We start from the raw sequence: 27093 nt of genomic DNA, 5'->3' as shown, positions 1-27093 counted from the left end.
TTTCCTTTTCCCAGCTGACCCACCGTATTTATGAAGTTATTCCCCAATATTGTACCATCCCTCCAGGAACGTGGCGTGATCTTCTTGCGTCGAGCACCTCTCCGGGTTGTTCTCGGCCCGTCTGTGCCCCTGTTGTTGCGTCTTTTTCTGTACTCGGATTTCCTCTCTCCTCCGTTCCGCCACTTTGTTTTCTTTCCTCTCCACCTCTTCTCCCACCTCCATAGCCTCCGTCTGTTTCGTGTCTTCTCTCTCCTGTTGCCGCCTCTCCGCGTCTTCTTCCCGATTCTTGACCTCCTGACCCCGTAAGTGTTCAGATGTCGACGGATCTCTCCCTGTCGAAGTGCCCCCGGAGCACTTCTTTGTGAAGACATCTGTGATTGCCCCAGCAATAGTTATTGTCGGGCGTAGCCCTGTAACGGAACTCCCGTTACACCCTCCTTGAAACATTGGCATAAAATGACATGACAATAAAGAACGATTCCCTGTAAAGTTCAACCAAGCTTTAATCAGATTTACTATGGAATTCCAAACATATTAGCAAATGGGCACTTTTTTCCTGGCTTTCTCTTCATCTGCATTGATTTGCTAATACTAAGAGTAAGCTATGCCCGCTGATTGTCTGCTAAATTTCACACACATTCACCAGGAAGTGCATCAGTTCTAAACAAATGAAAAAATCCCTTTAAAGTGTGAAAATGTACAAAAGAAATGTCCATCAGGCACTTTATCTAAATACTAATCTCAACTGAAAATGGTGGATTTACATCTAACCAAGAAACAAGTGTTTCTGAGTAAAGTTCTACATTCATGCCAACTGTGGCGTGAACCTGCTCAGTAGTTTTTTACTTGTAGTGGTGAGCAAAGTTTCCTATGGAAGCTAACATCGGAAAACACGTCTTTTTGCTTCCTTCCTTAACTTTATCCGCCCTGCACAGAGTGGGGTGGCATGCTGGACTGTAGTTATATATTTAAAGTGAGTGCCACATTTGCTGCTGATACAACCAAGAAGGCCCAAATTATATGGAAATCAAAAAATGCCTTTCCAATAGAAAGGGTAGCTGAACTGTAACTACAAAGTGGCAATAGATATTTATATTACACAGTGGAGTTTAGCTGTGTGAGAAGTTTTGGACTGATCATAGATGTCTTGTGGGTTTATACATGAATATTTTTGCCATGAACTCTTGAGTGTTGGAATCAATTCTCCCACAAACAATTGTCACTGCCTTAAAATTGATTCTATTGTGGACAGATACCCAATGAAGGTTCCTTTGTGTCAGAGTAATAGGCTCAAATTTTTTAGGTCACTGAGAAGGCGTTCCAGTTGCATTGTGCATTAATTAAAGATGAAAAATAATGTTTTTGGCAACAGACAGAAAGATGGCATTCCCGTAATCAACTTTGAATAAAGGCAACGGGTATTCTGAAACATTTTTCTAGAAAAGGCAGGAGTATATGGACCATTTTCAAGTCACAAAATTGGATTTAGGAGCATTTTAGACATATGTCATCAGTTGCATGTTATAGTCTATGTGTATACCAAGACTGACTGTCAAAGCAGAATCATCTTTGTAGTTCAGACTTGAATGGGTGATGAACCAAAGATTATTTGGGTGTCGCCTGTATACATAAAGAATTTTACACCCATCTGATGTAGAAGGTGTGCTATAGGGTGCATATATACATCACCTTGGCATCAAGAACGCGCCACCAAACTCAACAGCAAATGCAATGGGGGTCCTCTCGTAAGCCGTCAATCATCCTTACAAAAGGGGAAAGTCTTTTTTATTATTTATAGAAATGGGAAGGGGGGCCACAATGCCCCCTGCCCCGGTCGATTTTGGCCCTGGGGACCCCATGCCCCAGGGCCCACCACAATTCAAGGAGGAAAGGGGGAGCACGTGGTCCCCCTCACCGGGCTGAGTTCAGCTCTGTGGACCCCATCCCTGGGGCCCGGTCATGTATCCCTGGGTGCCCTAGTCCCAGCCAGGGAACCCAGTTTGTAATGGGATCGCGGGGAAGCCTCAAGGCCCCCACGGTCCCAGCTGGCTCCCTGCCTCCTGCAGGAGGTGGCATTGCTATTGCACATAGGGAGTTGCTAAGCATGCAGCTCTCTGTGTGCAAGGGCAATCGTTTCATCTCTTTCCCTACCTGCATCTCTGCGGGCAGGGAAAGAGATAAAACCTCTGCTTCCAGCGGGCCAGCGCACTTTAACAGCTCTCTCCCGCTGGAAGTGGAGTGTTTACTCTGAGTTGGCAGGAGCTGTCAAAGCTCCCACCAAGTTGGAGCAAACAGCTACGTTCCTGGGGTGCGCACCACGAGTTGTAGCAGTAGCCGGCCCTGGGGAGTGGCGGTCCCCAGGGCCATTAATGGATCCAGGAGTGGGGCGCACAGCCTCCCTCCTTTTGTTTTCGTGGCAGGCCCTGGAGAGGCGGTGGTCCCCAGAGCCATATACGACCTGGGAGGGGGGCTGTGCGCCCCCCCTTCTTCATTCTTTTAAAATAGAATTGGTCCCTGGGAGATGGTGTTCCCAGGAGCCTGGGGGATCTGCGTGGCACCCCCTATGTATTTTTAACTTTGACACTTTGAGGCCCCAGGGAGGTGGTGAAACCCAGGGGGTGTTTCACGAGGCCCCCTGAGCATAATAAACAAGAGCCCCGGGGAGGTGATGGTCCCCGGGGTATAAAAATACCCATAGAGGTGGGCAAAATGCGCTCCCTCCTCCAATTTAATAAAGTAGGTAAGTCCCTGGGACCTACCCAACCTGGGGGCTTAATTAAAAACAAGCATGGTTTTGGTCTTTTTTTGCCGCAAATTTGTGAATTTTTCAAATTTGTGGCAAACATTTTAAAAAATGCTTTTTTGCCCTGCCATGGTCCCTCTGGAATCCCAAGAACAAGGCTTGGGGGTCAGGATATCTGTACCCTGCCCCTTTTTTCACATTTTGTTGGGGGACTCAGCTGAAGCCGAGACCCAAGATGGCTTCCAACACTTCCTGGTTGAAGTGTTGGCAGCCAATCAGAGCTCTACATTTTCGTGCAAGAGCTTGTTATTTTTCGCGAAGTCGTCACGGAGGATCAGCGGCCATAGATATACAAATTTGGATTTCCTTAAATTACTTAACAACTGCTGAACGGATTTACACCAAATAACAAAAAGCACAATCTGCGGAGCAAAATTGAGCTTTCTGCCAAATTTGGTGTAATTCTGTCCAATGGTTCGGTCCGGAGTCATGTTCAAAAGTCTCATGGGAATTTGCATCAGAAACACACTTTTTTTTTTACCCCCCTCTTTTTCTTGATCTCTGCTTGACAGATCACCCTGAAACTTTCCATACACAACAAGAATTACTGGCACACTTTTTTGGAAAAGTTAGTGAAGATACATCAAATGGCGCCAAAGATATAGACAAGTCAAAAAACACTTTTCCTATGGAAACATGGTCCTAACTATAACTACCACTGGCAACCACCAGCAGGATATATCCTAGTCAGTGTAAATCACAACACAATCCAAATTATCCTGTGCTCACCCTCTGGTAGATTGTAGCTTGGCACAGAGCAGGCAGCCTTAACATAGAAGGCAATGTGTAAAGTATTTGTGCAATTACACATACAGTAACACAGTGAAAACATCACAAAAAGTACTCCACATTAGTTTAGGAAAATAGATAATATTTATCTGAATAAAATAAGATGAAAATGACAAAAAATCAAGTATGCAAAAGTCGAGATATCACTTTTAAAGCTTTAAAAGTGTCTTAATCATTAAGAATCAGTGGCTGTATCCTTGTAACACACAGTACCTGGGATGCATCAAAAATAAAGAAAAGACGCAATGGGGCCGCAGAGGAGGAGATGCGTTGAAAAATAAGACGTTGCATTGGATATTCCGGCGCTGCACAGATGATGTGTTGTTTCTTTCCACGTTGCAAGGTGATGCATTGATTTCCAGGAGCACAGCCTTGGTTTCTCAGTTTGATGCAGTTTGGGATATTTTGACTCCCATGGATAATGCATTGAAAATCCTTGACGTACTGGTAAGAAGGAGCAGGCGCTGCGTCGATCCGGTAGGCGATGCAGTGAATTTTCAGCCACGAGGCAGGCGTTGCGGTGATTTCTGCAAATGTTGCAGCGATATTCCAACGCAGGGGGATTTTCTTCTCTGGGATGAAGTCTTTGTGGCCCTGAGACTCTAAAACAGGAGGCAAGCTCAATCCAAGCCCTTGGAGAGCACTTGTGGGGAAGTCAGAGTCCTTCCAGCAGAGTCAGAGGGCAGCAGGCAGCAGGAAAACAAGCAGGGCAGCAGTCCTTCTCAGCAAAGCAGTGCAGATGACTCATTTGGGCAGCCAGGCAGGCTCTCGGGCAGAGTCCAGGTGTAAATCCAGAAGTGTCGGATTTGGTGGCCTCAGAGACCCAGTATATATGCCCAGAAGTGCCTTTGATGGGGGGGGGAACAGGTGCACAAGTTCCCCTTGAAGCCCAGTCCTGTGTGCCAGGATCCCTGTGAGGGTTTATCAGTCATTTGTGTGAGGGCAGGCCACGGGTCTTTGAAGTATAAGAGAAAGAATCCCTCCACCATGCTTGCTCAGGGAGACCCATGAGCAGATGTGATTAAGTGTCCTGTGTTTATGGTTGTCTGAGTGGAATGCACAAGGGGAGCTGTCAAGCAGCACAGACCATATGTGCATAGTATACAGGCAGTAAGACACAGATGGCAGTAAATGCAGAGAAATGTCCACTTTCAGAGAGTGGCATTTCTAAAATAGTAATATTAAATCAAGCTTTACCAGTAGGCAGGTTTTTCTATTACGATTCTGCCCATACTAAACATGACAGGGCTACCCCTTTCAGATAAGAATCCACCACTTAAAAGTATATAACGGCAGTTCTAATGCTGGCATGTGAGAGGAGCAGGATTCAAGAAGTGAGAAACAAATTGGTGAGTTTTTCACTACAAGGACATCTAAAACACCTATGTACATGTCCTGCCTTTTATTTACATAGCATCCTGCCCCATGATTTGCCTAGGACCTACCTTAGGGGTTGCGTATATGTAGAGAAATGGGAGTTTGAGGCTTGGCAAGTCAAAGTAGAAGTGAAAATGCACACATAGGCCTTGCAATGGCAGGCCTGAGACATGGTTAACGGGATACTTATGTGGGTGGCACAACCAGTGCTGCAGGCCCACTAGTAGCTTTTAATTTACAGGCCTGGACACCTCCAATGCACTTTACTAGGGACTTACAAGTAAATTAAATATGCCAGTTGGGTAGAAAACAATGTTACCATGTTTTAGGGAGAGAGCACATGCACGGTAGCGGTGGTTAGCAGTGCTGAAGTGCCCAGAGCCCTAAAGCAAACACAAAGGAGGTCATTAGAAAAAGAAAAAATAGGAAGGCAAAATGTTTGGGGTGACCCTTCAGAGAGGGCCATTTTCCAACATAAAATATATATATATATATATATATATATATATATATATATATATATATATCATCCAAAATACTTCTTAAAAAGAAGATAATGTCGCAGCCACTTGCTTGCTACAATCCCAGTGTTCTTTATTCAAGCATGAAAGCAAAAAAGAAAGACAAAACTTGTATCCTCCAACGCGTTTCAGGAGACTCTGCTCCCTTGATCACAGAGAATAGTCTATTACATGCTGAGAGTAGTCACCCAAAAAACCTGATATTAAGTATCCCCTATGGGGAACTACTAAGGGCCAAAAGAAACTGTAGTTTGGATGTCGCATTTGATAATGAGGTCAAAGTTATGACCAAAAGATTCATTGAAAGAGGGTACTCACAGGCTGTAATAGATAAAGCAGTGATGAGGGTCAAACAGACCAAAAGAGAGGACCTTTTGGTTGATAAGGTAGAAGTTACTAAGAAGGAAAGTACAAAGATAAGATTTATAACTTCATACCATGACAAAGTAAAAGAAATTAAGAAAGCATTTGTAAACTTTTGGCCAGCTCTTAGGACTGATGAGCACATAGGTAAATTACTGGATGAATACCCAGCTTTTACATTTAGAAGAAGTAGGTCTTTGAAAGATATGCTAAGCCACAGTTTAATATCTAATAATGAGAAAACAAAATCTATTCAAGGTTTCTATATATGCGGTAAATGCAAAGCGTGCAAATATAGTTCCAATTGCAAGGAGGTACTATTTCCTGGGACTAAGAAATTGTTTAAAACAAGAAAGCATGTTTCATGTATATCAGACTATTGTGTTTATGCGTTAAAGTGTCCCTGTAATAAATGTTATATTGGTAGTGCCATACATATAGCAAAGATGCGCATTTTGGAGCATATAAGAGCAATTAGAAATGAGGATAAATCTTACCCTGTGGCCAGACATTTCAAGGAAGTTCACAATAAAAATTTAAGTAAATTACAATTTATGGTCCTAGATAGGGTTATATTGAAAATAAGAGGTGGCAATAGGACGTTGGACTTAAGGAAATTGGAATCAAGGTTGATTATTAGCTGTAATACAATGGAACCTATGGATTTGAATAAGGATGAAGAATTATCAGTGCATTTATATTGACTGATCGTGTAACATAGAGGTATTTGGAATTTAATAGGTTTGAATTTCAGCAGTAATGATTATCATTATATTATATGTTGAAGTTTTGTTGTTCAATAATTTTACCCTTTTTTTCTCTCCAGGATTGACAGGAAGTATGTAAAGGTTTATTTGGACTATTTATAGCACATGGACAGAAATATGATGATTAACTTTATCTGAAGATGTATGGTAAACTAATTAAGAAGCAAAAGAGCTATTATATCTCCAGGGTACTGCTGGATTACCCACAGATACATGGATCCAAATAAGATGAGTATTTGTATATGAGATATGATTATCTGTATTAATAATAATTGGTTTATAGTACTGATAAATTATTAAGAATTGAATAACTATTTTTAAGACATGTGGGTATATATCATTTAAAGTAAATTTGATAAGTTTAATTTATGGTATAAGGTGAAGTAGATAATATGTAGGAATTGTGGTTTTAAGTAAGTCATACTAATTCTAGTCACATTGGTCATTGCAAGATTTCTGTTTTAAGATGGCTGCCGTTGTGTTTTTTTCGACAGTATATGTAGTCCACTTTTTATGTTTATCATGTTAGTTATAAGGGAAAGGGAAAAGGGTTTCTGAATATCTCTGTGATCAAGGGAGCAGAGTCTCCTGAAACGCGTTGGAGGATACAAGTTTTGTCTTTCTTTTTTGCTTTCATGATTGAATAAAGAACACTGGGATTGTAGCAAGCAAGGGGCTGCGACATTATCTTCTTTTTAAGAAGTATTTTGGATGATTTATAGGGGTTTGTGACCCTGTTGCAGCCTGCCGTGTTGGACGCTGACTTACACGAAATTTGGAAGTATTATAGTATTATATATATATATATATATATATATATATATATATATATATATATATATATATATATACACCAGTCAATATTCAATATCTACATAACTTTATTCAATCATTCAAAGAATAATCATAAAAGCACATACAAAACATGACGAAAGAAGAATTACAGAAAGCAAAAATCTACTAATGATACACTTAAGACATTATACTAGCTATCAATTTACAGATCGAAATTCATAAAAATTAGACAAATAGACCGCAGCTCTGTAAAAAGCTTTAAAACATAACCAGTTTTCTTCAGTACAGGGCGAATTTCAGAAAGTGGGTTCTTCCACAGGCTCTCTTTCCCAGTGCCTATAAAACATGAAATTCATTCTTACCCAGCATCTGTCCATTTCACTTAAATCACCAGGTTTGAAAATAATAGAGGTTTTGCCTAACTTAGTACAAATCATCTTAACATAACAAAGCCAGGAAATCTGATGGCCCAAAACGCAAGATACGGAATCATCAATAATCTTTCTGCTAAATAATGCATGGGGGTTACACCCAATTGAGCATCATAACAATAAAGAGTTAAGGTAATGGGGTCAACGAAAGCAAGTCTGAGCACATCATGGATGGCATAAGTAGAACAGCTTGCTGGGAAACCCACAATGTGCCTGTAGACTATTTTTCTCACCCTTTAGGGCGCTGACTTTTTTATATCCCCCACACTCCTGAATCATAACTTGATATTGGTAGATTTTTTTTATACACTTCCAAAGTGGGGAATTGGCTGTTTACTGATGTTGGATGCCAAATTGAATCGGAACCCATCTGTGTTAGAAAACCACTGTCTTCTCTGCGCAAAGTACGAGGCCCAGGAACTCTTCGAATTCAAAGGTAACTCCCAGTAAGCAAATTCGAGGGTTTTTGCTATTAGTTTACCATGAAGGGCCAAGTAGAGTGAGTTAAGATCTCTATGGCCAGAAGCCATTATAAATGTTTCTTTAACTTACTTTCAAATTCAATTGGCCCATAAAATCAACAAAGGCATTCAGCAATTTTTTAAGCCCACTCAAGGTTCTGGACAGAAGTACAGCATCGTCCTTGTACAATAAAACAGGAACATCATTGTACTTGACACCAGGCATGTCTTGGCCTTCGGCATCATGTCCAAAGCCATCACAACAGGCATTTTAAAGTTAAAAGTGCTTCAGATCCTCGCCGAGTAGGATTTTGATCAATCATTTTGGCTAGGAATATCGTAGGCTTGTGGCAGGCTTTGTAGCTGTTTGATCCCATTAGGAACTGCAACTCATGTCAGGCCAGTAAAATAGGAGCCTTTTGCATTAAAAATTATTCGTAGTTTTGTGTTATATGTGTACTATAATATATCGGTTCATACCCCTGAGGAAGTCTAGTAACTCTTCAATTTGAATTGGACTCCTGCACCCTTCTTCAGTGCATGGTTGATAAGGTTTGTTTTTTTTTCTCCAGTTTTTATGTAGGGCAAACTTGGCCAAATAGATTAAAAAACTTTACTTGAGCACCTAATTACATTACAGGAGGCCACATTCATGTTCTTTATGAACAGGAAGATTAAAGTGATTTGTCCAGAATCATAGGAAGTTCCGCAGCTCCAAAGTCGGCAGCTCTGACTGTTAGGCCCCATCTCCTCACGAGCCCATGTGTTGATTGTAGTTTTGCCTAGATGGGAGGTGTTGGGAGAGGTGCATGAGGTTCAAAGATATACTTCAAAGACGGTGCTGCGACAACACTGCACAAAAGCATGAGGTCTGCATAGAGTGTGAGAAGAGAAGCAGCTGTGCACTTACTATTTTGGGACTGATCAGCATCCTAAAATTCAGACCGTCATCAAATACATATGGGGCTCATTTACAAGCCCCTTGTACTGCTGTAGCATCTTTTTTTCTGACGCTACAGCACCGCAGAGCAGTCCCTCCCCCGTGCCGTATTTACAAACTAGCACAATGGGACCATTGCGCCAGTTTGTAAACCCTTGCACCACATTATATCTGCACCAGGTATAATGTATGTAAGGGAGGCGTTCCCCTGCAAGGTGGCCCTTAGGAATAGCACAATGAAATCTACAAGATTTCACTTGCCTCATTCTAGCGTAATTTCTTAACCCCTGCTCTGGGCAGGAGTTAAAGTGATGCTGTGCTTTGTTCTATGGGTCTCCACGGCCTTTGCTGGATTAGCATCAACATTTTTTATGCTAGTCCAGTAAAGCGCCACAATTGTGTCAGAATTTCTGACGCAGCTGTGCTAACGAGCGCTATAGTGTGCTCTATTGTAAATACAGCGCTACAGTGGTATTGCTAGGGGCGCAGAGTAGCGCAAGCAGTCATGACGCATCATGACGGATGCACCAGTTTTCTTGTAAATGAGGCCCATAGTATGTGGATATGTGGAGTCCAGTAGGGAGTATGTTACATGGAGCACATCAATACGTAAAACAGACTCTTACCCCTCGATGCATTACTAACAACCCAGGATATATGCCATGCAGGATCCACCCAGAAGTAAACGAAGGCACAACCCTACCCTCTGCTTTCTGCCACATGTAACACATCGGCATCTTCAAAGCACTAACCAAGTCAGATTTGCAGTGAGGAGCTGTGTGCCTTTAAAACAAAAATGTGGTTATTCCAGAAAGCTCAGGAAGCTATAAAACAAACTGTGGAGGACATGGCTTCTGCAATGAGCGACATGCCATCCAATGGGCAATATGCCAATTGGAACATAAGTCAAAGATGGATACAAAAGGGTTATGCAACTTATTAAGGGCAACAATAGTGCCTAGTGTGTATAGATTCACCTCGGTAGTGAGGTAAAGACTGGAAGATCAATCAGAGTTGTCTACTGAGAAGAATCCACACAACTATTAAAAGCCTAGGTTTCATGTAATTCTAGGCTACGAGAAGCCATATTTTTGAGCCGTGGGCCACAGCTCAAGTCGTTCTCTTGCTCCTAAAGGTGGGCGAGCCCTACTCGGTTTATCCCTCAAACCCGGGCCAGACTGGAATCCTGCACGCCTAAGACTGAGTCACGAAACGTTTGGTAGTTTACTAACCTCACGAAGAAGACCGAATTGGCCCAATCCATGTTATTTTCCTGTGCTCACCGGCCCATGCAAGCCAAATCTTTTCTTTCATCATCCCAAACCCCCTTTCTCTGTCTGGCTAACAGGAAGAGGCATCCTGTTTCATTAAAAGTAGGGAATCCATCTCCAGTTAAAAAAAAACAGCAGTGTGTGAAAAATCCACTTACTGTGCGTCATTTCCTTCAGCTAGAAAACCAACGTGGTGCGGATTTGGTAGGGGCTCGTTTTAATAATCTTAGCTGAGGTTTTCTCTGATCAGCAAGAAACACCTTTTCTATACATCTCCACAAGTTAACTTTTTTTCCATTCTCACCTCAATGACCTCTTTTCACTCCCCCGCCCCGCGCAATTTATTCGGATTTCACCTCGTAGAAGTGATGCCTTAGTGCTTTGTTCTCTCTCCTAGGCAGCTCCTGAGTCATTCTCTCAGACCAGAGCGCTTTGTTTGGACACTGCCCTGTGGGTGAACAGCCCTTCCATCTTATCAGAGCACCTAGGCCTTTGTCCCATCAAAGACTTTTAGGTAAAATCAGACTACCCCTGCTATTTCAAGGGCGTTCGCGCTGCTTCATCATTCCCGTGTTTTGGAATAATCTCTGCCAGCTTGCTGAACCTTACCATTGCGGAAGTACCGACATTTTAACGTGAAAGACCCTGACAACTGGGAACTTTAAACAAATATGTGCTTTGCAGGGAATGCAGTAGCTCGGTGGAAGGATTTGTAGATGGTTACATATGCAGGCCACTGCAGCTTACACATAAACATATCTTCAGATATATTTTAATGAAACATATATTGAGGAAGCTGTTATTGAGGAGCCATGTCTAGTTAGCCATTTTGATTGTCAACCCTTTGTCTAATATGTGGCAGGAGGCAAAGTTTGGAGTTATCCTTCTAGGGAGACCAGGGTAACTAAGGAGCATCACATAATTCACATAATGTATTCATCTCTGAATATATTTCTCAATATTTGTATTGATTTGACAACACCATGGTCATTTCAGGGCGACTTGTAGTTATTGTAATCTTTCCATTGGGATTTCTTGGAAGTGTCGCCGTTTCAGTGGGTTATGGGGTCCGAATAAAAGAGATCACTAGTTAGTCCCCGCCCCCCCCCCCTCCCCCCCCAACCAAATTCAAAGTTGTGACCAGGATGCAGCTCTCTGAACTTCACGTCACTTCCTCGTTGGAAAGTAAAGAGCAGTGAGCCCCTCACAACCCTGGCCGGCCCAGTGCCACAGCTTCTGCTGTTCCAGATATAGCTGAGCCCCGGGATGCCGCTGGTCGTTCAACTATATTACAGCACACACCGACTTGGGCTTGGCGTCCATAATAAACTTTACTTTCCGTCTTCGACCTGAAGACATGATGGATGCGACATGCTCTGCAGAGTTTTCCCTTGCTTTACTTAGGTTAATCTTAGTTTTCCCTTTTAAAGTGTCACAGGACAAGGATGCATAATTGCAACAGGAAATTGAAATGAAGTCACGGATAAGACATAAATTACCTCATGACATCTCAGTGCGTTATTCATTTTCTTTAGAAATGTAGCCTTCTTACAAACACAAGGTTTGTTTTCTCGTGTTTCTATATTCGTCTCCTAATCACTACCTTGTTATGGAGCTGGCAGGCAGTGCCCTTGCTTGATTCCTGCATGCTGACCCTGCTGACTTGCGGTGTTACAACAACCAGCTGTAAAGTCTCCAGACATCACACATTTCGAGCGTAGACACTAACACTACCCAAACAAGCACTGACAAAACCAATCGTTTTGGCGATTGCATAGTGAATTAGCCTTGCCGAGCTCCACTAACAGCAGAGGAACAGGGTCCAGGGGCTCTGTAAAAAGGGGGCACGAGGTGCTGCATATAACCTTGAAAAAAGTCAATTGGCAAATGAGCTAATAAAGAATCCATTAAAGTGTGTTTTTGTTCCAGCAGCATATAGTATGCCTTCAAATGCAGACTATTAACTTAAAGGCAGAGCCTCTGGACAAAGTACAGCTATTTCCTTTTTAACATGTAGATCTATGTTTAAGTTTCCTGTATTTTACATGTAAGTGAGGGAAATTTGCAGCTCTGATTTACTGACACTGTCACGGGGGCGGGGGGGCGGCAGATCGGTGTTAAATAAAGAAATCTAATAAGCATGTCGTCGATTTTCTAATGCATATTTGAAGTAAAAGCTTGTTTAATTGTGTTTATGTTTTGTGATGCATGCAAGGTTAAAATCAACCTGATGTATTATTTCCTTTTTAGTTATGTCATGTTTTCGTTTAGAATCAACACAACCCCAACTCAGAAAAATAACAATTGTTGGACCTAACAGTCAACTCCAATTAATTATTAACATACTATGCTGTTTAATTCTCACTACACATATTGATACTCATTTCGAGTATATTGAAGTCTCCACCACTCCTTATTTAAAATACTTCACAATCTTTATCACTGGTTTGTCTTTTAGTGTGCAGCTATAGGCTTGACCTATTTTTCACTGGTTAGGTAATAACATAAGTTGCACGCTTTCATTTAGGGGGATATGGGCCCTCCCTGTTTGCACTGCCTTTCCGCGTCCACAGACTTCTTTTCTGGCCACTCATTTTTTACGTTTTCATTTACTTTACTTAAACAATGTTATTGTCCAACAAGTCGTGTGTTTTGAAGTAATTCACGGTTATTGCAGCGAGAAACAAGACATGTTACATACGGGAATTCTTTCAATCATGCATGGAATTTATTCAGTGATTTAACTCCCCTTGCCCATAGTGCAAAATCTGCTCTTATGCAACATGGGCCGCAGGAGGCGTGCAGTCTTCCTTCCCACACACTGAACCGGCGTTGCATGAGCAGCAAAGATTCCCTCGCACACTCAACACGTGCAGCAGCCGCAAAAACTTCCCTCACACATCACAGTTGCACACACAAGCAATAAATAGTCGAGTATGTTCCTGCTTCAGAAGTTATGTGCAATGGATGTTTCTGGTTTAACGAAAATGTCAAGATCATCTTTCACCTTCAGCCTGGGGGCGTGGCCTGACCGGCGATAATGGCGGACGCATGAAAACTCCGCTCGGCACAGGCCCGACAAGTATCCAAACTAATCTTGCCCCATAGGGGACCCGAAAGTGGTACTGATGACAGGAGGGGACTGAGACCTACTCAGGGGACCCGTGTCTGGGGCCAGCCACGGCTGGGGGAGCGGAATCTGCAGCCCACGTGTGCCGGAAGGATTGGCTGGGCCACAACGGCTTGGAGTGACGCTGAGGCCTGGAGGCACCTCCTGCGGTGAGAGAGGGATAGCGGGGGCCGTGGCGGCTGAGACCAGGCAACAGGATGGCGCTGTGGGCCGCCAGCTCTGCACCGACACACTGCAGCAGCGAAACATGCCCCTTGTGGATCGGAGGGCCGTGGCGGATGAGGCAGCGCCTGTGGACAGTGGGCGCTTTGTGAGGCAGCCAGGCCGTGATGAGCGTTTGCGGCTCGGCGGACCTGGAGACACCCGTGCGGCGGGAAGGAGACAGCGTGGAGCCGGGCATCCAGGATCAAGCTAAGGGGCACGGTTGTCAGCCCAGGGGCCTACATTGACAATTCACAGCAGCGAGCTGGGGGTGAATGGCAACAGCAGCACATGGGACTACACCAGAGGCCAGCGTCAGCCTGGCGGGGCGGCTGGACCGTGCTGACCCTGTGCGTCTCTGAGGACTTGGAGGCACCCACACGGTGAGGAGGAGGCGGTGGGGGGGGGGGGTCTGGTAATGGGGTGGCACTGGTGACTGAGGGCCGCAGTGACGCAGTGGAGAGGTGAAACTGACCCCCCCTCTGGCCACAACATGAACTAATGACAGGCCCGGAGGGGCGACACATATGGAAGGAGAGGCCGGTCTGGGCTGTCCTACACTCCAAAAGTAAAGCACAGCACAGAAGGGGACACCCTTGAAGGGCTGGACGTCTGGAAACACTAAGGTGGAGCGCATTTCACGCCCAGAAGTGTTGTGGGTGCAGTGTGCCCTCAGACTGGACCATCTGCCTCCCCTGAGGGGATCTAGACAGGGTTACTGGTTTTGTCAGTAATCGTACGCACCTGCACCCAGAGCCTTTGGCAGACGCATCAGTGAGGGTCACTGCCGCATTAGGAAACGGTTCTGCCAGAGATGCTCCATCCTCCACTGACCAGCACCACGGCGAGGAATGGAGAGATGATTTTGAGCGGCATCGCGGAGGCCCCCGCTAGACCCCCCTTTAATTCACCACCTGTCCCGCCGAATGTTAACCAAAGGCCGGAATAGAGCTAAGTCACAGGGGCAGTGCCGCACGGGCGTTATGGCCCAAGTAGACATGGCGGGCCCAGTGTTGCACTCCTTGCAGGCCTCCTTGGAGAGGATCCTTGGAGCCATAGAGGAATCCAAAACTACGCCCCAACGGGAGATTGGCCGGGTGTCTGTAGAACTGGGCCTGTTGAGAGCAGACCACCAAAAACTTGCGGACAGGGTTCAATGCACCGAGACCACACTCACGGAACTGGCCCCAGCGCACCAGGAGATTAAAGCTACCGTCTTACAGCTGACTGACCGTATTCAAAGATTGGAACGACGAGCCGAGGACGCTGAAGGCTGGAGCCGAAGGAATAACGTACAAATTATTGGTCTCCGTGAGGGCGTCGAGGGCACTGACATGGTGTCCTACCTGGAGGAGTGGCTGAGGTCGAAGGTTGCCCCGGAGCAACTCACCCCCTTCTTTGCATTGGAAAGGGCACATTGGGTGCCGGCGAGGCCTCTGGCTCCGGGCCGACCCCCACGGGTGGTGGTGGCTCGACTGTTCCATTACAGGGAACGGGACACATTGTTGCAGCGGGCTAGAGAGGCCGGACCATTCAGTGTCGACAATGGAACAGTAACCCGCTTCCCAGACTTCACGGCGGAGGCACAGGCCAAGCGGGCCTCTTATACAGCAATAAAGAGAGCACTCTGTGATGAGGATATTCAGTATTTGTCCTGTTTCTAGCCAAGCTGAGAGTGATCAGGGAAGGACATACTGTCTTCTTTCAAACCCCTGAGGAAGCATGGGATTGGCTGGTATCCTACAAGGAGGGAGGAGACCCCCAAACTAAAATGGGGCTAGCAACATATCGTGGACATAGGAGAGCGAAGACACAACGATTCAAGACCCGACCGAGCACTGGTCCGACCCCAGCACAAAACACATTGGACAGAAGAGCAGCCCTGGAGGCAGTAGCATCGCTGCGGGGTGTGGAACCTGAGGGAGACCACTGTGGAGAGGACTCGGACCATCATACAGGCTCCACGGACTCAGACTTGCACCAATCAGATGAGGCTTCCGAAGGTGACCCCCCAGACAGCCGATGACTTGGGGTGATGATATCCTGGTGTCACCGACAACTCAATGAGGGCTCTTGCTTAACTTTGGGGCCAGGATGGCCATGGACCCCCCAGTTTCTTGACAGATACTATATGTCTGGCGAGAGCACTATTTGATCTAATGTTCTTAATGAGTTTCCTTTATATGTGCTGGGCAACCGTTGGTTGCAATTTTGCCCTGGGGTTTGGGGGGTGGAGTTTGAAGTTGCATGTTTTTGTTGCGCGCAGACTATTCAACATTACTGAACTGAAGCTGTCAGTGGCAACGGAGGACTAAGGGGGGGAGATGAAGAGTGACTGCTACCGGGAGGTTTGGGTGTCCTCCCCAGAGTACGACTCTACCCAATGGCAGACTATAAACTAGTAACATGGAACATCCGAGGGATGGGGAATGTCATCAAGCTCCACAAGATCCTAGCATACTTGGAAAGGAGAGGGGTGCACATAGCATTACTCCAGGAACCGGAAAAGGAATAAGAAGGTAGTAGGAGGAGGAGGAGGAGTCACGTCTCAGCGTCTGAAGCGCCGAAAACCCCATCTGTTGCCCTGAAGCCCAAGGCACTTTAGCCCCAGCGCCAGGGCCAGCGCAGCGGGAGTGTCAGCGCCAGGCCAGGGCAGCGGGAGGCGGCGGAGAGAGCCGGGAGAGAGCGGGTTGCTCCCCGTGACTTTGCCGAGGGTGCAGGTGCGGAAGGGGAAGGGAGCCGTTGAAGCCTGTGCTCCCTCCATCTGCCCACAGCCCAAGCAACGCGAGGCTCACGCCTGGTTCCACGCTGGTAGTGGCAGGCAAGCCAGGATAACTAGGAGGGGAGAACCCTGAGGCCACTTGGACTATCTAGGAGCCAGGCAGTGGACCAGTAGGACCAGAATCCTGTGGGACTCTTGGCAGGCGCTGGCGTACCAACGGTGAGTGAGGTAGGAGGGTCGAGGTGTTGCGGGGGCATGGGGTCTCGGCAGTTCCTGTGAGGGGGTGGGCTTGGTGAGGAGTGGTGAGGCGTGCTGGGTGGTGGTCAGAGTTCGGTGGGCGGTTGGTGAGGGGTGACTCCCGGTTCTGTGGAGCGCACCAAAGCGTGGTGGAGATTGGCAGTGTGGCTGCCCGATCCCACTGCCTCTGCGCACCACCTTCCCCCGGCGCCGGTCTCCCCACACCACCCTCCTGGGGCTCCATCCCCATCTTCCCTCAGTCTTCTCCCTCTAGCCTCGTTTCCCTCTCCTCCAGGTCCCCCCTCTCCTCTCCCCTCTCCTCACCTCCCCCCCCCCCCACTCACCTCGTACCAGGCGTGCGCCCATCTAGCCAACTTTATGTCATTCTAGACCATTTTTCAACAATCAATCAATCAACAAAGAAAACCTGCACCAGGAATCCTTCAAACTGCACTGCTGGCCAGGAGAGTGCTGGGTGAGATCGGCTGTGTTAGTTAACGGCTGTGGAGTGAGTACACCAGGGCAGCACGGCAGCGGCCCAGCCAGGTCTGAGTGCAGCCTGTGGGTGCCCTGTGTGCCCCGCTCACCAATTGCACCTAATATTGACAACCCCTCGACAACCCCTAGTTCCTGAGGAGCTCAACTCTTCAGGTGTCGCAGCTTGCTGCTGCATCACCTTACCTACCAACATTCGGCAGGAGGCTTTGTACCAAGGACCCATCCATCTCCCTCCAGCCAGGGTGAGCGCAGCAGTCTTAGTAAACTGCAGCAGAGAGAGCGCACTGGGGCCACACGGAAGCGGCCCTGCCAGGTCCGGGTGCGGCTTGTGAGTCCCGGGTGTCCCGCTCACCGAGCATCTCAGGTCATCGACACTAGTCTGTCAGTCTCAAGCAAATTGAGTTCTTCCCGCAGAAATCTGGGCTAAGAGAAAGCAGCAATGAGATCAGGACGCCTCAGGCTGCCAACAAAGGGTAAAGTCAAAATTTCAAGACCTCAAAGGAGGGTGCAAAGGAAGGTAAATTGCTCTGCACAGAGCCCACAAAGTAGTAAGCTGGATCAGCAGGTATCGCCCCTTACTCCTTTGCAGATTTGCCTCAAGAAAACAGGAGTCTCCAAGAAGTTTGCCTTTCTAAAAGATCCATCCGCAGCCTTGTTCTCAAATCTTGACACCGACGTGGGCCTGCCAACCCCTTTGGTTCCACAGCCAATGGCCATTGGGCAGTTGAGGCTCGAGGTGTCAACAAACCCCACTCAACAATTAGGGGTCGATTTACCCATCCAGGAAGCTCCAAAGCGTCTGGCCCCTGAAATACATAATGACCACTCAGTTCATGAACAACTAAACATCTCCAGGGTCACTAGCAGCCCAACAGTGCTTAAAAACCTGCAGGCCAGCAGTATTGTGACCACGGCCCAGGTTCATGTTCAAGAGAGGGAATTTCTTCAAAGTGACCAACAGCAGGGCGCATCTATCAATCTTAGTAACACAGAGCCTCTACTCCCCACAGGTATCTCCATAGAGGTACACAACGACATTGTGCATGAGGGAATGCGCCAACAATCGACCCCATCCCGTGGTCAAATCTTAATACCCAGGGCAGCAATGAGAGATTGGACATGGGCTTTGAAGTAGCTACAGGAATAATGGAAGACTCTTGGTTGCAGTCACTCTCAATAACAAACAACAAAGATCTAGGTGAAGCATTGAACCTAAAAACCATTGACCTAATGAATCCTAAAGATCAGTATTCAAACAAACCACTACTGGTGGGCAGCACCAAATACAGTTCCTCTATGCCGCAAGAAGAAAGGCCGCCTAATTTAATTATGGAAATTTCAAGTGGTATAAGCAAATTACAACATGATGTCGAAGCAATGGTAAGAAGCAACCTGACTATTTCTCCCCTGGAGACTATCAATAGAGAAGGTAAAATTATTTCCAAAAGTTCCACTCATGCAGGTTACCCGAGCAGCGATATGGAAGATCTCACTCGATTACATGCCTCACTGTTAAACGCTCTACATATTTCAAAGATGGCTCTTAACATGCAATCGGATAAGCTTGACTTACAAATGGATCCAATGAAGGTAATGGCAATCCACATCGCCGACATCAATCGTAAGTTGGATCTGCTGGCCATTCGGCCATTGGAGCAAATATCTAGTCAACAGCAAGCCTTTTGCAGCTGTGGCCCAGTAATAGATAAACTAAGCACGTTACCAATTATATTAACAGAGATACTGCAGAAAGTTAAAACAAGCAATATCGATGAAGCAACTTTCAACAATACAAACCACGATTCAGGTGATATAGTCATACTTCAAAAGACACCAGGTTCAGCGGCAAGTACTTCTACAAAAAAAGAGGCAAATAATCAGGGTGTATACTCAATTTGTACAGATGAATCGCCACAGCTGAAAGAAATAGTGCCCACTAACTCTGAGTGTACAATCGAGCGTCCAGCTCGAAAACCGAAACCCCTATCTAAGAGACAAAAAAAGCAAGCCAGGAAGGCAAGGAAACAAACATGTGCCAAAGCTGTCAACGATAATCTTTACCCAATATTTTCAGTGTTCCAGAAACCACAAACCCAAGGCCCTGGGTCTTTAGGGAATCAGAAGGCCCCAAATTATGGGAAAGCCACAAGGGTTGGGGCAGTCAATGGTTTAGGTCTGTCGCCAACTGCTGCTTCACCAAACACAGCTGTACACAAGCTGTCTCAGTCGACAGTACAATTTCAGTCTAACCCGCACGCCTTGGAGACAAGGGTGAGGGAAGTTCTGGACCAGGCACCCCGACAGAGGTGCCCAACGGAAGAAACGCATATGAGTAGCGAAAAATCTTCAAACCAACCAGACACTCTAAAACCGAGAAAGGACCAACCATGGTCAATAACAGCTGGAATACTAAGACCAAAGGACGTTCCAAATGCAGTGGCCTCAGCTGCCACTCTATTCGGTAGGAACAAGATGCAACTAGCTCCCCATGTATCACCTTGCCAAGCCACCAGCTTGCATGCAGCTGCCACACAATTTACAGCAACTCCCCCGGGTACTACAGCAGGCATCATGTCGAGCCTCAACTTACACCCACGGAAAGGATCTTGCACCCAAGCTGGTACTACGCAAGTCATAGAAATTTCCCCAGATACAATGTCGGGCAATCGATCAAGCCACAAACCATTCTCAAGAAAAAATACTGATGAGGCAAAAGCACAGTCCATAAGTCAGAGTCATTAACTCTCCCTCTCAGCATACGGCTCGCAATCCGGCATTAATAACATCAGCAGTGAAGACCACCAGACAACAAGTCCAAGTCACAGCCATCCTTCTAGGGTGGTTACAATAACAAACAATTAAGGGCTAATAAAAACTAAAGTTACGTTTCATAACAGGCAAACTTCGGCAAACAATCTCTTAAACAAAATGTCCTCAATCAAACAAACACCTTTATTAGAAAGGGTACCATATAGTAGTCAGTCGGAGGAGGGCCAGTTGAGTAGGTCATCGTCACAGAGAAATACCGATCAGCCCCATCAATTACAATACACTAATGCCACCGAGAACGACCGGGAATTAAGGCAGATCCTTTTCACCCCGCAATATAAATCACGAGGCCAACAAGACAGCTTAAATAGGGGTAACATTCTGAGGCTTCTCGGCGAGTTCCCATCAACTAAGAAAATCGTATCTGCAGATTTGACATCGGTGAAATTCCTCTCTGGCAGTGCTCAAAATGGGCTGGAACAAATACTAACAATGTGGAGAACAAGTGATATTGTTACATTAATTATGGCAGTCAAACAGCAATTCGGAATTTGGGGCATACGGTTATCAGAACCATCCAGTCAACACTATACCTTTCCCCTACTGTTAGATTCTAGAGGAAAATTGCCAACGGCCCTTGAATTCTTAGGAGCCCCGGAATCCGGGGAACTGGAACAAAGGCAATTTAAATGGAAGGTACCCAACTCAAAAACCAACAGTGGTCCCCCAACTGTACTGAAGGGAGAGCAGGAAGAATGGAGATGGATGGCTCACACTATAAATGCGAGGAGAAATAATTGACTTAGCGCATCAAATGCAGTAAATACAGATCAAAGTTTGGCTGTCACCATAATGTCCTGGAACATCGCCGGTGCAAAAACTATCATAGCAGACCGGTCCACAGCAATGACTAGGTGCAATTATTCCATAATCCTACTACATGAAACTTGGCTGGAGGACCCGATCGAATTAGGAGGCTACTTACTACATCACATTAGTGCCAAAAAATCAAAGAACTCAGGTAGGCCAAGTGGTGGTCTAGCCACATACATTTCAACAACACTTCTCGTTTCAACAAAGCAGTTGGCTTTCTCAAAGACCGACTTGCAGGCCATTAAAATCACCTTTAGTAATAATCAGCACGCCCGCTCATCATTTTTAATGTCTATGCCCATCCGCAGAAAGATCGGAAAGTAGTGCACTTTGATGAACTACTGAATAAGGTGGAAGAGATAAGATGCGCCAATCCAGCATGGGACATATTAGTGACAGGCGACTTTAATGCTAACCTAATGCACACTCCAGAACCGGATGAGCAACTGGCAGCTGAAAATGCCATATGGTCAGTGCCGCTGCAAATATTGCCAGCACAGAAAAGACTGGACACAAGGAGTAAACAACTGGTAGAGGCCCTAGAGCACATGAGTATGGGGGGACTAAATGGCAAGATCAACGATGACGTCCCGCCAAGCTTCACTCATCATAGCGCAAAGTCAGCGACAATAATAGTCTATACAGTCATGTCACTTTCTTTGCTAGCTCATGTTAGCAAATTTAAAATTAAACCTACTCTCCACAGTGACCACTCATATCAGCACATAGAACTCGTTTGGAATGCTCCATGCCTTCTTCCAGCTATAAAGGAACTAGGAACAATAACATCTATCAACCTAAACCGCCTGATCTGGTCGGAGTCTTCATTACCAAGGCTTTGTGAAAACATAAAGGGGGTGATTCTAACCCTGGTGGTCGGTGATAAAGCGGCGGCCAACCCGCCAACAGGCTGGCGGTCCAAAAAATGGAATTCTGACCCTGGCGGGAACCGCCAACACAGCCCGCCAACTTAACACTCCGACCGCGGCGGCGGTCACCGCCAACAGGCAGGCGGCAGACAATGTACCGCCCACAGTATCATAACTCACCAATCCGCCACCTTTTCCGGGGCGGGAGCCCCGCCGATAAAAACACGGCGGAAACAGACTACGAACGGGAAAATGCTCACCTCTACGCACTCCACGAGGAAGGAGGACAGCATGGAACCCGAATTAAACATACTACCTGCTCTCGTCTACCTGCTCATCTACCACGAGTACGAACGCCGGCGCAGACGATAACGGTGAGTACTGCACCTACGACACACGGGAGGGGGGAGGAGGAAAGCTTACGGGCACACACATATGCGACCCCCACCCCCCCAAACTATGTACACACCAATGCAGAGCAACAAGTCACAGTGACACCACCCAAACCCCCCTGATAAATGCAAAGACAGAATTACATTTTGAATAAAAATGTATGTACAAAATAGTCTCTGAAAAGTTTTGGCAACTAGCCAAAAAATCAATATCAAAATAAGTCTATATACAGTGCAATGGATAACCGAGGCAATTAGTACTGCACATCAAAAGAAAATCGAAGTGTCCGTGGGCCAAAGTGTAACAACACAAGGGCAAAGCCCACACAGGAGACCTGAGTCCTCTGGAGAGAACACTGCAGGCGCATCTGATGAAAAAACTACAGGCACCTCAGGGGGAAGGGAAGGGGGGGGCACCACAGCCACATGAGTCCACGACGCCAGAACCACGAAGGGGCCACCATGCCTACTGTGCCATCCTGGGGAGTGCAAAGCCACAGTCTCTCAAGTCTCTACAGTAGATGGGTTGCCCACTGTGCCATCCTGGGGAGTGCAAAGCCACAGTCTCTCAAGTCTCACAAGTGGGTGGGTTGCCCACTGTGCCATCCTGGGGAGTGCAAAGCCACAGTCTCTCAAGTCTCACAAGTGGGTGGGTTGCCCACTGTGCCATCCTGGGGAGTGCAAAGCCACAGTCTCTCAAGTGGATTACAGTCTCCACTGGTCAAGGAGGAGGCATGGTGAGCACAGTGAACCGTTAACAGTGCTTGACAGGAAGGGCCCAGCGGAGCAGTGCTTGAGACGGCAGGGCCCAGCGGAGCGGTGCTTGACAGGAAGGGCCCAGCGGAGCGGTGCTTGACAGGCGGGGCCCAGCGGAGCGGTGCTTGACAGGAAGGGCCCAGCGGAGCGGTGCTTGACAGGAAGGGCCCAGCGGAGCTGTGCTTGAGACGGCGGGGCCCAGCGGAGCGGTGCTTGACAGGAAGGGCCCAGCGGAGCGGTGCTTGACAGGAAGGGCCCAGCGGAGCGGTGCTTGACAGGAAGGGCCCAGCGGAGCGGTGCTTGACAGGCGGGGCCCAGCGGAGCGGTGCTTGACAGGAAGGGCCCAGCAGAGCGGTGCTTGACAGGAAGGGCCCAGCGGAGCGGTGCTTGAGACGGCGGGGCCCAGCGGAGCGGTGCTTGACAGGAAGGGCCCAGCGGAGCGGTGCTTGAGACGGCGGGGCCCAGCGGAGCGGTGCTTGACAGGAAGGGCCCAGCGGAGCGGTGCTTGACAGGAAGGGCCCAGCGGAGCGGTGCTTGAGACGGCGGGGCCCAGCGGAGCGGTGCTTGAGACGGCGGGGCCCAGCGGAGCGGTGCTTGAGACGGCGGGGCCCAGCGGAGCGGTGCTTGACAGGCGGGGCCCAGCGGAGCGGTGCTTAACAGGAAGGGCCCAGCGGAGCGGTGCTTGACAGGAAGGGCCCAGCGGAGCGGTGCTTGACAGGAAGGGCCCAGCGGAGCGGTGCTTGACAGGAAGGGCCCAGCGGAGCGGTGCTTGAGACGGCGGGGCCCAGCGGAGCGGTGCTTGACAGGCGGGGCCCAGCGGAGCGGTGCTTGACAGGAAGGGCCCAGCGGAGCGGTGCTTGACAGGAAGGGCCCAGCGGAGCGGTGCTTGAGACGGCGGGGCCCAGCAGAGCGGTGCTTGACAGGAAGGGCCCAGCGGAGCGGTGCTTGAGACGGCGGGGCCCAGCGGAGCGGTGCTTGACAGGAAGGGCCCAGCAGAGCGGTGCTTGACAGGCGGGGCCCAGCAGAGCGGTGCTTGAGACGGCGGGGCCCAGCGGAGCGGTGCTTGACAGGAAGGGCCCAGCGGAGCGGTGCTTGAGATGGCGGGGCCCTCTTCAGCGGTGCTCTTCTGCACGGCGGGGCCCTCTTCAGCGGTGCTCTTTTGCACGGCGGGGCCCTGTTCAGCGGTGCTCTTCTGCACGGCGGGGCCCTGTTCAGCGGTGCTCTTCTGCACGGCGGGGCCCTGTTCAGCGGTGCTCTTCTGCACGGCGGGGCCCTGTTCAGCGGTGCTTTTCTGCACGGCGGGGCCCTGTTCAGCGGTGCTCTTCTGCACGGCGGGGCCCTCTTCAGCGGTGCTCTTCTGCACGGCGGGGCCCTGTTCAGCGGTGCTCTTCTGCACGGCGGGGCCCTGTTCAGCGGTGCTCTTCTGCACGGCGGGGCCCTCTTCAGCGGTGCTCTTCTGCACGGCGGGGCCCTGTTCAGCGGTGCTCTTCTGCACGGCGGGGCCCTGTTCAGCGGTGCTCTTCTGCACGGCGGGGCCCTGTTCAGCGGTGCTCTTCTGCACGGCGGGGCCCTCTTCAGCGGTGCTCTTCTGCACGGCGGGGCCCTCTTCAGCGGTGCTCTTCTGCACGGCGGGGCCCTGTTCAGCGGTGCTCTTCTGCACGGCGGGGCCCTGTTCAGCGGTGCTCTTCTGCACGGCGGGGCCCTCTTCAGCGGTGCTCTTCTGCACAGCAGGGCCCTGTTCAGCGGTGCTCTTCTGCACGGCGGGCCCTGTTCAGCGGTGCTCTTCTGCACGGCGGGGCCCTGTTCAGCGGTGCTCTTCTGCACGGCGGGGCCCTCTTCAGCAGTGCTCTTCTGCACGGCGGGGCCCTCTTCAGCGGTGCTCGTCCAGTAAGTCAAGGGAGCCAGACCTGGCCTGGACTCCCTGCTCAGTCGCCCTCCGACCGTGCTGTTGCTGGACCCTTCGGTGACGGAGTCCTGGGCCCTTTGTTTTTCTCCCTAACACCCGGGATGGGGCTTATGGGCCCCTCCTGCTCCGCGCTCCTGCTGGCTGACTTCTCCGCCCTGCTGCCCTTTCGCTCCTTAGATGGGGCTCTCGGGCCCTTGCCTCCCCTAGCTGTTGTGGCTGGTGAAGTGGGCGAACTTGGCTCCTTGGGGGCAGCCGTGTCAGTCCTCTCACGGCGGCCCTTTAGTTTCCGGGTCCTCTTGCCTGGGGGGGGGCTGGCTGTCCCCTTGCTGCTGATTGAAGTGTCACTGCTGGCAAAGGGTGGACTCCAGAACCCATGCACCACAGTGACACTCGAAGCTGGGCTGGTGGTGGCTGAGGTGCTCTTGGGACTCTTTGCAGATGGAGGGGGTGGGTCAGTGGAGGGAAAGAGGTCAAGATTAGCGAGGAAAACTTTCTTAGGACCAAGGTAAAAGGTAGGAGAAGTGGTGATGGGAGTGGAGGAAGAGGATGTGGTTGTAGGAGAGTCAGGTGTGCTGTCATTGGGTGCAGGTGCTTGTGCTGGAGGCTGTCGTGAGGTGGATGGCTGTTGGGTGGGTGTCTGCCTGCGTTTGTGTGTCTTGGAAGAGGGGGTGACAGACACAGTGGGAGAGGACACAGGGGACGTGTAAATGGTAGTGGGGGTGGTGACTGCACGTGTGCGGACTGGACTGGAGGGTGTGCTGGTGATGGAAGCACTGGCTGATGGTGGTGTGCATGCAGGTGTGAGTGTAGACGTCACAGGGAAGGAGGAGGGAGACGAGGAGGAGGGGGACACAGAGGTGGTAGTGACTGTTGGAATGTCTGCATCTGGGTGTTGCTTGCGTGAATGCTTGTGGGTTCTGTGGTGCTTGTGTCTGGATGAGCTGCCCTTGGGTGTTGAGGTGTGTGCAGGCTGGTCTGATGGTGTGGATGGGATAGGCTGAGGAACAGGAGACAGAGACAGGCTGGAGGCAGTCAGAAGAGGGAGGCTGGAAACAGGGACAATGGCTGCCGTCAGTGCTGAGGCCAGAGCATTGAACGATCGTTGATGGGCAGCCTGACCCGAATGAATGCCCTCCAGGTAGGCATTGCTCCGATGCACCTCCCTTTCTACCCCCTGGATGGCATTCAAAAGGGTAGTCTGCCCAACAATGATGGTCCTCAGGAGGTCAATGACCTCCTCACTGAGGGCAGCAGGGGTAACAGGGGCAGGGGCTGAGGTGCCTGGGGCGAAGGAGACGCCCGACTTCCTGGGCGAGCGGGCACGGAGCGTAGGCTGAGGGGCTGCTGGGAGGGCGGGGCTGGTGCGCTGGGTGGCAGCTGTACCTGTAGAGGCGGGGGGCCCGGATGTTGCCGCCACCGCTAGGGAGCTCCCATCTGAGGACGTGTCGCTGTCGCTGGTGTCCCTACCGGTCCCCGTTGTGGTGCTCCCCTCGCCCTCCGGATCACTGGTGCCCTCGGTGTCTGTTCCTGGTCCCACCGGGGCCTTGTGACTTGCAGCTCCCTCGTGCTCCGATGCCAATTCTCCTCCGCCTGATGATGCTAATGCACACATGCACAAGAAGTTGAAGAAGAAGGGTGGGGGGAGAAAAACGAAGACCAGGTTGAGTGCATGCAATGTCAACACCGTTGGCGGAGAGGACAGACACAGGAGCCTCATGCACTAAGCCGCGCATTCGGGGTACACTACTCAGTACTTCTGACTAGGACAACAGGTCTAGAGACGACAAAGGCGCACATGTGTGATGCTGGACCATCGATAGCTGTACTTGTCACCCTACAGAGGTGGGGGCCGGGAGCACAGGGCCATGCCTAAAGGAGAGGACTACACTACAGAAAGCGCCCTGGCCTAATGTCACCTACAACCCTCCTCCCCCACCCAGACGCCTCCACTGCGCAGAGAGATAGCAGAATGTGCTGATACTCACCCCCTTGTGTCTGCTGTGATGTCCTCAAGCGCCCATCCAAATCAGGGTAGGCCACCGCCAGGATCCGGGACATCAGGGGGGTCAGGGTACGACTGGCACCCCTCCTAGGTTGGGAGGCCATCCCCTGCAGGGACTCGGCGGTCTTCCTGGTCCCGCGGCGGATGTCCTCCCACCTCTTGCGGCAGTGGGTGCCCCGTCTGACGTGGACCCCCAGGGCCCGGACGTCCTTGCCGATGG

The sequence above is a fragment of the Pleurodeles waltl genome, chromosome 7 (genome assembly GCF_031143425.1).
Source record: "Pleurodeles waltl isolate 20211129_DDA chromosome 7, aPleWal1.hap1.20221129, whole genome shotgun sequence".
Lineage (NCBI taxonomy): Eukaryota > Metazoa > Chordata > Amphibia > Caudata > Salamandridae > Pleurodeles > Pleurodeles waltl.
Note: the sequence above shows the minus strand (reverse complement) of the source record.